Genomic DNA, 13,352 nt, shown 5'->3' on the forward strand with positions numbered 1-13,352 from the left:
TTTAAAAACACTAGTAAGTATGGGTGCCCATAATTCAGGATTATTTTTAAACAAATCAAAAAGAACTCCATCGGGGCCCAGAGCTTTTATACTAATTCCCCTTGACAATGCGTCCTCTGTCACTGTAATCGATAGACTTAATTGCGAGGCCAAGCTTAGATCAAATACCGGTGCCCCTTTTACTTCGTCTAGTGAGGCATTTTTTGGGTTAAAGATAGCTGAAAGTGGGTTTCCCAGACAGACCCCAAGATCAAGGAGTCCACAAGTTTAGGTTCATCCTTGAATAGAGGGAGGTTAATTATATCCCAAAAACTCTTCGAGTCTTTCAGAGCACTTGCTCTCTCTAAGTCCTCCCACGCCAAACTCCTCAATTCATCTGGTCTTTGTTTGATAGTATGCTTATAAATCTGCCTTATAATTGAAATTTGCGTTCTATCATGTGGGGTGGTGCGAAGGGCCGTTTTTAGGTTCCTATGTGCTCTAGAACACTCCACATTAAACCATCGCACCTCCTGGGGTTCTCTTCTTCAAACCGATCTGGTCAGACCTTTTGCCACATCTGCACAGATCAGCTCGAAGTCGCGAACTACCTCATTTGGGGAGGTGTCATCAAGTAGGCAATTCATAATAAGATTCAAATTGGACGTAATAATTTTCCTTCAAATTTAATGGGATCAACTTTACCCCAATTTAGTCTCGTTCCCTTGTTTTTGTTAAAATCACTAGGGCATCCTTTTCCTTTCCCTATACTGGCTGTAATTCAAAAAACATACGGTTAGTGGATTATGGTCACTTGCAACATTTGGTGCTACCTCAAAGTCGTCAACAAGAGGGGAATACTTCCTGGTAATAAACAAAATCAATTGTGCTTCCTCTACATCCTCCAACATACATGGGACACTGGGGTGGAGAATTACAATCCAAACAATTAGTATTAATAAGATCTAAATCATTATCCATGATGATGGGGTTCAATGCCTCCCCCTGCACAGTATGAATAAAATGTGGCTGTGGCTGATCGTCTGTGTCTAACAGCCCACAAGCTCCAGTATTACTCAACGCACAATTGGTACACTTAAAATCACCTACACACAAAATACAGAAGGGCTGCCACTTCCCCGCAATGTTATTAATCTGCACCTGTAAATCCTCGATCACATGGCTGTTATTCTGGTCAAAGATATTATAGTACCAGTTAATTAGCAGTAACTTAACCCGGATTAGGTTGGAAATGAGGACTAGCTGGTACCAGGGCGTTGTTTCTATAACATGGGTTTGTATATGCCCTTATTTGACAGAAATTAAAATCACAAGCCCTCCTTTTGGCCTTCCAGCCACTGAGGGTATATGCGCTGACAGTAAGGGAACAATAGCCATCCATCATGATATCAGTTTGGTATCATGTCTCTTGGAGACAAATAATATCAAAATCCTTAATATAATTAACCCAATCCTCGTTGGTTAGTTTTAAGCGTATTCCTGCGATATTTCAGGAGATTATTCTACATGGAGGTGGGGGTGGGTGTAGGGGGGGTAGGGAAGCAGGGTCCTGGCTCACCAGGCCCCCCCCCCCCCAGTTGGATACATTGCAGATACGGTGGATGTGGGTAAGATACTAGACCCCTCTCCCCCCAAGTTCGCATTGGGAACAGGAATGAAGTCCCCAATAAAAGATTCAGGTGTCTTTAGTTCATTGTTGGGAGTATTGGTGCTTGACAACAACGGCCAAGAAAGATCTGTTAGTTGCCTACTCCCATCATCATATGTTTCTATATTTCTCCCTGAAACAAGGCACCATATCCGTGATCTTTTCCAATCTAATAGACTGCCTGATTGGACAGGCAGGCAGGCAATCAATGCCTGTCAGAGCTGAAAGAACATCAAAGCAGTTGGGATGAGTAAATGAAGGGTAATGGGAAGGAGATTGTCTTTTTGGCCCGTACCCCAGGGGATATTGCCACCTACTTGACTACTAATGTGGGGGGGGGGGGGGTGAGGGAAGCCCAGAGGACAGACCTTTATATTTATAGAATCATTTAATGAGTCTCTGGTGTGCTTCAAAGCAAAGGACACACACCTTGCGTCATTAAAATTAATTACAACGCAGTCCCCTTTTCAGCATTTGGTTGTAGGGCCTAACGAGCCCACCCTTCTAGCCATAATAATGACGTTGAGCCAATTAAACGGAGATGGGATATTCCTAGAGCACCAATGTGCTGCCTTGTTTATAAGGCTCAAGCAACTTTCTTGTTGCCCTGGGGAGAGGTAAGGGGCATCTGTCAGAATTACTGTGTATGGAGTAGAGTCAGGGGGTAGGTTTAGGGCATTTCCAGACCCACGCCCAGCTAGACCTCTATCCCCTGTGTCCGAATGACTTCTTGGTTCTTGTATGTTTCTCCCCCTCCTAAACGAGACAATTCCTAGTTCATCTTGCCCATTTCCCCCCCCCCCCTTCGTCCACTCTCACTAAATGACCTAGTCATCCCAGTTTCCCTTCCTTCTGTAGCAATTAACTTTTTCCTAGTGCCAGCCATCAAAATCCAGCTTTCTGTGGTAGGTTGTCCATTTGATGGTTCCAATATCACTGGAGGGATACTAAAATGTTCCTCGATTACCCTGTTATTTTCCTTCCTGGGTAAAGGTTTAGGGGTAAAGAGTTCGCTACATTCTGAGCTTGAGGTGCTAAATGTTCCCTTTGATTCTGCCGGAGTAGGACAGGTTGCTCTCCAATCCTAGCCTGGCGAGAAAGGATGGGTTTCAGAGCACCTTTAACAACCTTACTGATATTTTCCATCAATATGTCCTGCTCAGCCTGTACATTTTTCCCTCCGCCATTGCAGATTCTGCATGTAGTACTTGGGAGGTGGGATTGTTTAGTGCCCTTAACCCTTGGAGACTGACCATTCACTTTGGAATCGGACCCTACCACTTCAGTTCTCTTCACTTTTCCTCCTATCTCACTCGGAGGTCCAATTTTTCCCATATTGAATTGTGGGGCAGTCTCTTCTACCTCCTGAGCAGCGCATGAATCCCCCTGAATCACAATGTTAATAACGGGAGATAGTGGAGGTGGTGGTCTTGGTTCAGTATTTCTTGCTTTATCTACCATATGCGAGTTATCCGTAACAGTCGATGTAACCGATAAATCAAGGGTGGGCACTATAGACAATCGCCTCTCTGCCAGTTCAATTTCCTTGTTTAGTGCCCCCACCGCCTTTTGTAGGAAACAGTCCAGAGTAGTATCAGTGGGTTTTGGCGCAGAGGCAGGTTTCCTTTTCCCTATTTTGGGTGCAAAGGAATGTCAACAAAATCTCTTAAACTTTAACCCAGGAATGAGGGGGGGAAGGGGGGGAGGGGGGAAATATAACAAAATCTTTACCTTTACACGGCTTTGCAGGAATACAGATCAATACCGAGGTCCCAAGCTGAAGAAAACAATGTGCCAAGAGGGTAGGTCCAGCCCAGCCTCCACCGGGCTCTGACTGGTGCAGATGGGCCTGCCCTTGGCCTGGGCTTTGCCCGGGCATGCCCCGGGCTTGCCCGCGCGCTGCCAGAGCCCAGCAGTTGTTTTATGCGCCTCCCGACGCTCTGTACTCGCGTCGGCGCCTCCTGGCGCCAAGACACCTGGGGTCTGGAGTCCTGGTGGCAGGTGCAGGAAAGTGGCAGAAGGATCCTGTGAGGGCGTCCAGCGCGGCGGGAGCCCAGCAGTTGTTATATGCGCCTCCGGGCACTCTGTACGCGTTGGCGCCTATTGGCTCTAAGGCACCTGGGATCGGGAGTTCCTCTCCTGGTGGCAGGTGCAGGAAAGTGGCAGAAGGGTCCTGTGAGGGCATCCATCAGTCAAGATTGAGGTGAAAAAAACCAAGACTATGTGGTATGTCATTTATGGCATCTGGTGCAGGTAACAAATAAGCATATTTTCTCTCTCCCATAGGTGGATGACACCCGTTATTCCACCATAGTAACAATAACAGGCTCTCGTGATGGCTGCAGTGTCACTTTACAAATATGTTTGGATTATCCCCAACGAGTCTGCGTGGGATTGGCCTTGTTGTAGCAGGACCCTTGTTGACACATAAAACGGCTAGCAGTGAACAAGTCCTCATTCACAGAGTTATTTATTGTGCTTGGACACGATGAGCCAGACCTATGAGGAGCATATCACCTGACAAGGAAGGACATGCAAAGAAAAATAACAGGACACCTATAAATGCAATGATATTGTAACCAACTTTGCAGAACATACAATTAAATTCTCACGTGGGATTTTTGGGAGACTAAAGGCCCAATTATGCATGTTCTCAAATCTGTCATTGGTTCTAAATTTAGAATCCGAAAGGATCTTCAGGTTTTTTAAAATAACGACTATCAATCAGCCACAGGGGAAATAACCTCCTTGTACGTCAAGTTTAATCAACTAATAGCTCATGAGTTACTGGTAGCGCTTTAGCTACCTGTAAGCAGCTCTCTGGAGCATAGTTCCCTCTAAAATGCATGTTTGCGTGCATGCCACCTTTCTCCCAAAGCGCCCATGTCACCAAGAGAACGTTCATCAGCCGAATAGTTAAATATAACACTTGAGCATCCAAAAAGCAAAACGGTCACTTTCTTGGCGAAGTGCACATCACTTTTGCAAGGCTAGTAGGAATAGCATCTTTTCTGCCATGGGCACACTGGATTTGCCGAACATCACAGACCTCAAAGCTGCTACGCCTGTCGCTTGCTCTGTTAGAGTCGGGAGCCAGAAAATATTTTGTAGAGTGGGTTTGGTGTCATGGTAAGAGCTGCTGACTTTGCTGACTTTGGAAGAAGGAAACCGGATTCGAGTCCCAGGCTGCATTCATTTTTAGGTCTCGTCTGAGCCAGTGCATGCGCTGCTCTGCAAGACATTTAGTAAGTGTTTTTTTTTCAAAGTGCTACCACATGCTTTTGCTGGCCTCAAGCTTGCGGTTATGCGCCTAGCCGCCATCTGGGATTCTGTTATGGCTCATTAAGCCTTACAGCGCGCGAATCACTTACTACCCCCCTCCCTTCTCCCCCCTTGTTAACTTTTGCGTGTTTTCGTGCGAGGCACCATCTGGCTTTCCTCTCGCTCGCTTCAGTGCCCCTCCCCCACCACAGAGCGCGTCGCAGCTTGTTTTTCCATCTGCACAAGGTGCGCTCCTTTCAAGCCAGGCATGCATTGTCCCAATTTCCCACAAATATTCATCCCCTGTGTACACGCACCCATATGTAGTCCTCACTCACAACTTTTAGATAGGACACAAATTCCCCCCAGCCAATCCATGCAACTGGTAGCAACTCTCTACAGCGGCATTTGGCATGCAACGAGCGTCACAAACTAGGCGCATAATTCTCTCTCTTAACAGAAGAGCACACAGTCTGGCCCCCCGGGTGAAAGTGTGCACTCTTCTTCTAAAATACAAGCCCACGCTCCTTCCGAACACACAACCACGCGCCCTGCATCCACACTCAGACAAATGCACCCTGCTTCACTAGCTCGTGTTTCCCACACAAGTGCTCGTGCAGGGCCCCTCATTCAATGCAAACACATGCAATGCCGTCTCCATAGATGCATGCACTGCCCCTTGCAGTTGTAAACTCCACAACTCATAGCTGTTGCAAACTGTCCTGTCATGTGTTGTCCCACTCGCTCCTCTTCCCTCCTTCACGCCATCTGTTTCACGTGTACATTTGCCAGTAAGTTCCTATGGATAGCCTGATCAGCCCATGCACAATGTTTCTTGATAAGACGCTTGATTTTTTTGCTTTTTGTGTTTTTTATTTTTAACAGTGTTTTATTTAGCAGAGATGTCCTTGCGACGCTGCTGCTTTGGACTTCTGTGAAACATACGCACGGTTCATTTCACAATCGTGCACAGAGGCACTGCGGCCTAAACGTCTGGTCGTAAAACACGTTTTTCTGTTAGTGTTGTTAAGTGGGCCTGGTTATAGCAGCCAGTCAGCGTCAGGCGTAGAGAAAGAGCTTGGTTTTGAAATTCCACATTCTAAAGCAATAACATTCCGGTATGTACATCTTCTATGTTTAATGACCACAGATGCGAGCATGGCTGTGCCACACAGGCAACCCTTACAGGACTATTAGCCAAGCTGCCTTTCTGTGTACTCTTCCTAGTCACAGATGGGGCCCGAGTGAAAAAATATTGTGACGTTCTCACAGTGCCAAAAAGGATGGCGCACGTGGGCAATGGGGGTGGAGAAGAGGAAACTGGAGAAGTTATTACTCCTGTGAAACACATCAGAATGCCCAAAAAGAGCACACTCCACTCAGCAGGAAATGCTCGACAAAGCAGTAAGTTTTAAAAATGTACTGAACGTGAGGTAAACAACTATGAATATTTTAGACCTCATCAATTTATGCCAAGAATATGTAGCCAATGGTAAATGTTCACTAAATGAGAATCCATACTCAGAGCTGCATAAGTGGCATAAATACAAAACAAACTCCACCCTTGCACCTGTATGGCATGGGCAGATTCATACCCTGTGAAAGCTTCCCACGTGATGGAAGGATGATACAATCAGAACCAGCACCTCTGTGTGCCTGTCAATGCTTCCACATCCTAATGCGGTTGTGTGTCTGCCTGGGTCCTATATCCATCCTTGTCCATCTGAACAAGCATTGGCATAGCCAATAGGTCTCGCCTTTGGGACCTTTAAGTGTTTAGCCATGCAATAGTTGATGTTGTTGCACCAAGGATATTGTGCTGCATAACTAAATACTTATAAGGTCCCAAAAGCGAGACCTATTGGCTATGCCAATGCTTGTCTTATTTTGTGTATTGTCCCGACTAAAGCTTCTGAAAGGACTTCACAGTAGGTACGGATTTGCAGTTAGTAATTGAGCAACATGTAGTCTGTGACTGTGTCCTAACTCCAGGCCTCTGCGTTGCCATACCAGATCCAGCGAGTCTGTATTTACTCTGGGTGAGGAGTTACGATCACGCTGTAATTTGACAGCATCCAGAACAGTAAACCCAGTGACCGCTGCAGATGATAAATAGCTAACCCAAACTGCACTGTATATGTACAACTTTCCCTCCCTTCCAAGTAAGACTGATGGGGGTGGAGAGGTAGAAGCAGCATTAAGTACCATAAAAAGTTTGAGAACATTTTTGCAATCTGTGCTTTTTCAATACCCTGTGACTCAGGACAAATCACTTATAAACAATGGATAAGTCTTTGTGTAATGTAACAGGTGCTCACGTAAAGCACTCTAATGCCAGTGGACCGAGTTTGCGTTATATAACAGGGTAAAAACGATTCACTAACAGCATCAGCATTTGGGTGCACAACACTGGAATGAAATGCATTTTGTTTGGCATTTATTTATTGTAGTGGAACAGGCCTGCATTACATTCACAGTTCAGTTAGCGGCTCCCATTATGTGACTTTTTTCAGTTCATGTTTAAAAGCACTCACTTTTAATAAATACTTTCAAAAAAATCTGGAGGTACTAAGGCGTAAGGCTACCACATGTCTAAGAAATAAAATTTCTTGAATTTTGAAGGCAAGCTTATGTGTTACCATGATGTTTGTTGAATGATTTACATTCCAAATATGTTCAAGGCTCATGCAAGGGTTCTTAGACCCAAAGTAAACTCTTGGCTCGGCTCTCCCTGTTAATTTATTGGCTTGCCCACCTCTTTTCCCAGGTGCTACTCCTATTTTATTCTTGGGTCAGGGCAAAGCAGCAGCACACATCACAGCAGCTGCTGATGTAATAAAAGTATATCTTTTTTTAAACATGTATGGAAATTGAAAACTGGGCAGAAACATAGATTAGCGTGACCCTTTCCAAGTCATACGGTTTACATATGGTGCTGTTGGAACTTGGGGAGTTAGGGTAATCAACTATTGTTAGGCTTTTATCCTGTAGGTGCTGATCTTAGAACATCATGCAATTTTTTGCAAATTCACCATGAAACCACAACAAAAAACTCATTGATGTGTGACATTAAATGGTGGAATTAGAAACAATTTACGCTGGAAACACAAATTGGTGGTCAAGGCGTGACAACAAAAAGAGGGTGTAGTCAAAAGGAATGGAGTCATAAAAACCAGAGTCTGACTGACAACTTATATATTTACTTTTTAAAACTCTGCTGAAAAGAAATTGGTAACAAGGACAAACGTAACAGTAAATCTGTAGAGCTTAACTGCGTACATAGGCTGCATTTTAAAACATCTTACGGGTGTAAGGCACCTTCTGCAGAGATCTTTGTGTGCCCAGCATACCTTTGGCCATTATAATAATAATGGTAAGATAACTCTGGAGGTTAATGCAGTTGCTGGAAAGATCCAAGTTTTGTCTAGTTACAGTTTTGACTCATAATGTTGCTTGAAGGGTTAGTGTTTCTCCTGCAAAGCACATTTTGTAACATGCAGATCACACATTTTTATTTTATGTAGATAGGTAAGTGGGTTTTTCCTTTTAACATAGATCATTTTATTACTTGATGTTCATAAATTGCAGTCCTTCTAATATAACACAGTGAGCGATGAACCAACATCAACAAGCCACATGCAAACTGCAAGTCATGGGTTTAGAACCTTACTGCTTTCTTTCTCAATTTTTCATACAATGCTGCTGAAAAGTGTTGTTTTGCATAGTAATTAAGTCTTATAACTACAGACAACCCCAAGCACTTTGTTATATTTTAAATCCTGACTTTTTTTTCCCAGCTATGCATTCTTAACATATAATGCATACATTCTTATAGTACATGCATATGGCTTATATACAAGAGATGAGCAAAGTCAAAACCCTATCTCAATTGTTTCTCTTAAGTACTTGACTTGTAAAGTGATAAGCTGTGTCTCTTTGTTTCCCCTCCATTGCATTGGCATCTAGTTATTAGGTGTCTAGGCGGCTCCCAGACAGGATCATTCTTGAACAAAAGGAGGGCTGATTGCCCTTTAAATTAGGCTTTTGTTTTCGGCCTAGCTGGATTTGTAAATAAGAAAGCCCCTTCCCCGCCTGCAGATTCCTGCTCAGAATGGAAAGCAGACATGCAACCTGCGGGTGCTGCTCAATGTGTCTCAGTGTCAGCAAATTATATTGGGAAATATTTCAGTATATTTCACTGGGTCCAGCACGGATCACAGTTCTGGCTTAATAATGGCTGCCTCATTCTTCTGACTGCTTGCATCAAACCTACTCTTCAGTAAAATCTTATAATAGTACAACTTTCTGAGTCCTGTCCTTTTGTAAACCGGAGTAAGTGCCACAAGAAAAAACAATTAATTTCAAGGTTTTTTTTTTTTAATCTACATTGCAAAACTATCTCAAGACCCTATTAAACTTTTCTCATGCTTGTTATAAACAAGAGTTTGGAGTGGTAAATTCCAGATTTATATTGGTGAGCGCAGCACTTGCAAGATTGATCAGCGCCTTGGTTCACATAGCCTTAATTGCAGCTCACAGGGGAAAGAAATTAAGAGGGAACATTGCTCTCAAGTACAACCCAGTGAACTAATTTAGAAGCTTCCACTTGGCTAAATTAATATAGGTATATCAAATTTGAACAGCGTGCATTCAAGACGAAAATATGTGTGTAATTTCAGAACTCAGAAGTTGATGTTTGGGGAAAAAATGGCTGAAATTACAAAATTAATGTAAGCTGATATTTGAGTGATAAAAATCAAACTGTGTCAGGGAGCTTTATTGCTATTATTATTAACTGGGTGCGAGAGGCATTGCATCTATGGCTGTTATGTGCTACCCATGTAGAGGGATTTCATATTCACAAAGCATGTTTTACAGTACTGCTGGAAACCATGCCAAATGCACCGATGTTGTCACTGCTGGTAATCTTGCATATGGTGGACACTAATGTAATCTTGACTTATGTGGTTACTTTTGTATCTCTAATAATATTAGTAGCGGAGGAGTACTTTCATGAAACATAAGTAGTTCCTGACAGAAAAGGCCCCTGCTCTGAGCCACAACAGACACGCTATGCTCTACAGTCCTGAACTTTCCACCTACAAATAACTGATTCCAGGTGTGTTTCTCTAATGGAAGCAAAACAAGACAGGAACACCAGAAAGCACTACGCAAACACAAAGGGGTGGAACCAGTTAAAAAGGACCTGGACAGACCGCTTCAAAAGGGACAGGGACTGTCCGGTACGGAGTACCTGCACTTCTTTAATTTGAGAGTACCTGCACTTCTATGCACTCCTGCTGATTAATGTGAGAGTACTGGCACTTCTCAGGAGCAAACACGTAATCTAAATAGTAGAGTACCTGCACGTCTGTATTTTCATTTAAAGTTCTGCCTGGAGAGAGGTAGTCGGACATCCTTATGTCCTGCTGCAAGATATTGGTGACCCCCAGAAATTCAATACATTGACGAATAGCAACACGAAAAATAACTTCATAAACAGAAACGAAGGACTAAAACAGCACCTTGTGTCTACAAGCCAGTTAAGGGTGGAGCCATCTTGAAACAGGCTGTACTGTCCTACCGAAGTCACAATACGTCACAATAAAAATAAATTACACACTCCCACGATTTCTGTAGATCTTCAGCAAATCGTTATCAAATAAACCCCGGGCACAACAAAAGCTCTAAATCACGTCAACACCGGTTTGTCGGCTTAATTTAATTGTAAGTAGCATGTTAAAAGGTGCAGTGACAAATAATACAGTAACTACAAAGAACACACGTCTCTTTCCAAGGCAGGATAGACTTAGGTTGCATTGAATGGTAAAGATGGCCCCTAGGTCCAATCACAGTTGATAAGAGTGATGAGAGAGTGCTGCCATTCTCATCGGTCTTGCAAGAATATGAATCAAGCTAGGATAAGGCAGAGTAGCGCAAAGATTCACTAAAAGGTACGGCATTGTTAACACGTATTCATTGCACCACTCACCTGCTCAGAATAACTTAACTCCAAAGACCATGACCCTCCCACCACCTCCCCGGGCTCCGGAGCAGCTTCCTTACAACAAGGCAGACTGTGAGAGGCGGACGAAAAACACGACTCTAATTGGTTGCTAATCGGCTATCTTTTTTTCCTTTGACAAGCCTTTGCTCCAATAAAATAAAGGAAAGGGAATTTAAGTGGGCGGAGAGATGTGGTGTAACGCCTCGCTTCCCTGAAGAAGCTCCTCCCAAGTAGCCGCCCCTTGGGGGTCAGAAGGAAAACTAGACCCGTGCAGGTTATAATCGTCATTGCTCCTGCGAGTTGGCCATGTTAGGAGTGACACTTTTTATGACAGGCTAACCACCATTTTTTGGGGGGGACACAGAACAAGAATGCTAACTCACGCAATATGCCAGCAGGGACCATTCTTCTGCATGCCCGAAGAGCGTAAACAGTATTTAGTCTGTTCTACAGTCTAATAATCTTTGGGGAGAAATTGTGCCTGGTGCTATCAGTTATGTAGGAAATTATCTGAAATTCGTTTTACTGTTTCCACAATAAACCCCAGACGCTTTGGAGTCTGTAAAAAAAGTTTAACCATGCACGCTTTAATTTATTGTGTTTTTAAATGATTCATTCATGACCGTTTTTTATTGCCATGACCAGTATTTTAATGTCGTTGTAGCTTTATTCCCCCACCACTGAGCGCGCTGACTGGTGTGCACGCAAGCAAAATAAATTGACACCACACAGGTATGGAGTCTAGGTTACGACTGCCCCCGAGTGGGCACGCCCCTTTCTTTTATTCATGCGTGCTCCGCCCGTCCACAGGAGCGCACGGGTGCGACACATCTGTCCACGGCCGGGACAATCTACTAGACCGCTAACTCATTACATCCCATCCCAACTTGGTCTCTTTTTCTTTTGCTGGAAGCCCGCCATCTCCCTACTTGCATGCACAGTCTTTCAGGCGGGACTTGGTCTGGGGTTCTCCCTCAGTCTGTACCTGGGATGGCCACCCCGAACAACAAGGCGGGATTCTCGTGACTTAGAGGTTGTCGTAGTTGCCTCACAGGTGCCAGGGGTCGTTGGTTCAGGCTCCTGGTACATTTCACTATGTGCCGCAGGGGTTTTTGGCGGCACGGCACTCACAAGGGGTTCCTCTTGCTCTGTTCCATCGTTTTCGCCGGTGTCTTGGATACTGTTGGCTTCCATAGTGGAGGGAGGTTCAGGCACCTTTTTAAACCAGGAGATGTTTCGGGTCACTTTCTCTCCTCCCTTAGCTATGGTTATCATGGTCCCTTTCACACCGACCAATGTCACGGTTCGTACCTGGTTCGGAACTTTCCTCCTGGCCTCCTGTCTTTCATTATCACGGTGTCTCCTCTTCGCACTTACTTGGGCGCTGCCCTCCGGGTCCGGCTGGTGGCAAGGTTTGGCTTCTCTCTCTCCGCTCGAAGCGTCTTCTTCACGGTATGGGGGTGGGGTCCACCCTGGGCAGACAGGGAGGGTGTCACAGCGGACCCCGTTGAACATCAGCGCCCACGGTGTACAGCGGGTGGTGCTGTGGGGGGGTGCTTCTATTATCTCGGAGGAACAGTTGTAAATGTCGCTCAGCATCTGCATTCTCCGCCACGGCGATCCGCAAGGCTTTGTTGAGGGTTCTCATGAACCTCTCAACCTCTCCGTTGGCTTGTGGCGGTGATGCGGCAATGTTGTACACCATGTTGCCGCATGAAGTCGTGGAATTCGTTCCCTTGGAAGGGAGGCACGTTGTCGCTCTTGATCTCCTCTGGGCACCCGAACATCGCAAAAGTCTTCTCGAGCACTGGGGCAACCCAGGAGAACGCGGTGGAGCTGACCACCTCTACCAGGGGATTTTTGGAGTAGCTGTCGATCATAACTACGGTTGTCCGACCATCGGGGAAGCTCCCAAAATTGATGCTCACCTTCTCCCGTAGGGCCTTGCCATGCTCTTCCGTCTGGACAGGCGCTGGTCTTTCCGAGGCGCTGGTCAATTGGCAGGCTGGGCATCTTTTCATGGCTTCTTCCACCTAGGCCTCCAGCCCCGGAAACAACACCTTTTCTCGCATCTGGGCCTTCATTTTCTCAACTCCTTGGTGTCTCCCTTGAGCCAGCTGGGTTGCTTGATGTTGTAGGGCTGCCGGTATGACGAGTCAGGATCCTCTTAGCAGAATCCCTCCTTGGGTTACGTTTAGTTCGTTCCTAATCCTCCACATTATCATGAGGCACTCGCTTTCAGACCTTCAGGCCCGGCCCAGTCATTGGCAGATTGCAAGAATTGGTGCCAGTGTCCTCCTTGGACGGCTGCTCGTACTTTGGAGATTACGGATCCCCTTCTGCAGCAGTGGCAAGGTCCTCCAATGTCAGGGCTTTTGGGCATGTGACTGTTGAGATCATGTTCAGGTGGGCTTCTATCGCCTCGATGGCCGACTC

The 13,352-nt window shown here is 45.2% G+C and overlaps 1 protein-coding gene across 1 annotated transcript in view; it reads right to left on the reverse strand.

Moving 5' to 3' along the window:
* Positions 1-11,034, reverse strand: part of ENTPD7 (ectonucleoside triphosphate diphosphohydrolase 7) — a 154,198-nt gene extending 143,164 nt beyond the window's left edge. The window contains exon 1 of the mRNA XM_085606314.1: positions 10,902-11,034. The gene's annotated coding sequence lies outside the window, so the exon portion shown is untranslated. The remainder of the gene's footprint in view (positions 1-10,901) is intronic.
* Positions 11,035-13,352: the final 2,318 nt, after the last annotated feature.

The sequence above is a fragment of the Triturus cristatus genome, chromosome 1_2, assembly GCF_964204655.1.
Source record: "Triturus cristatus chromosome 1_2, aTriCri1.1, whole genome shotgun sequence".
NCBI lineage: Eukaryota > Metazoa > Chordata > Amphibia > Caudata > Salamandridae > Triturus > Triturus cristatus.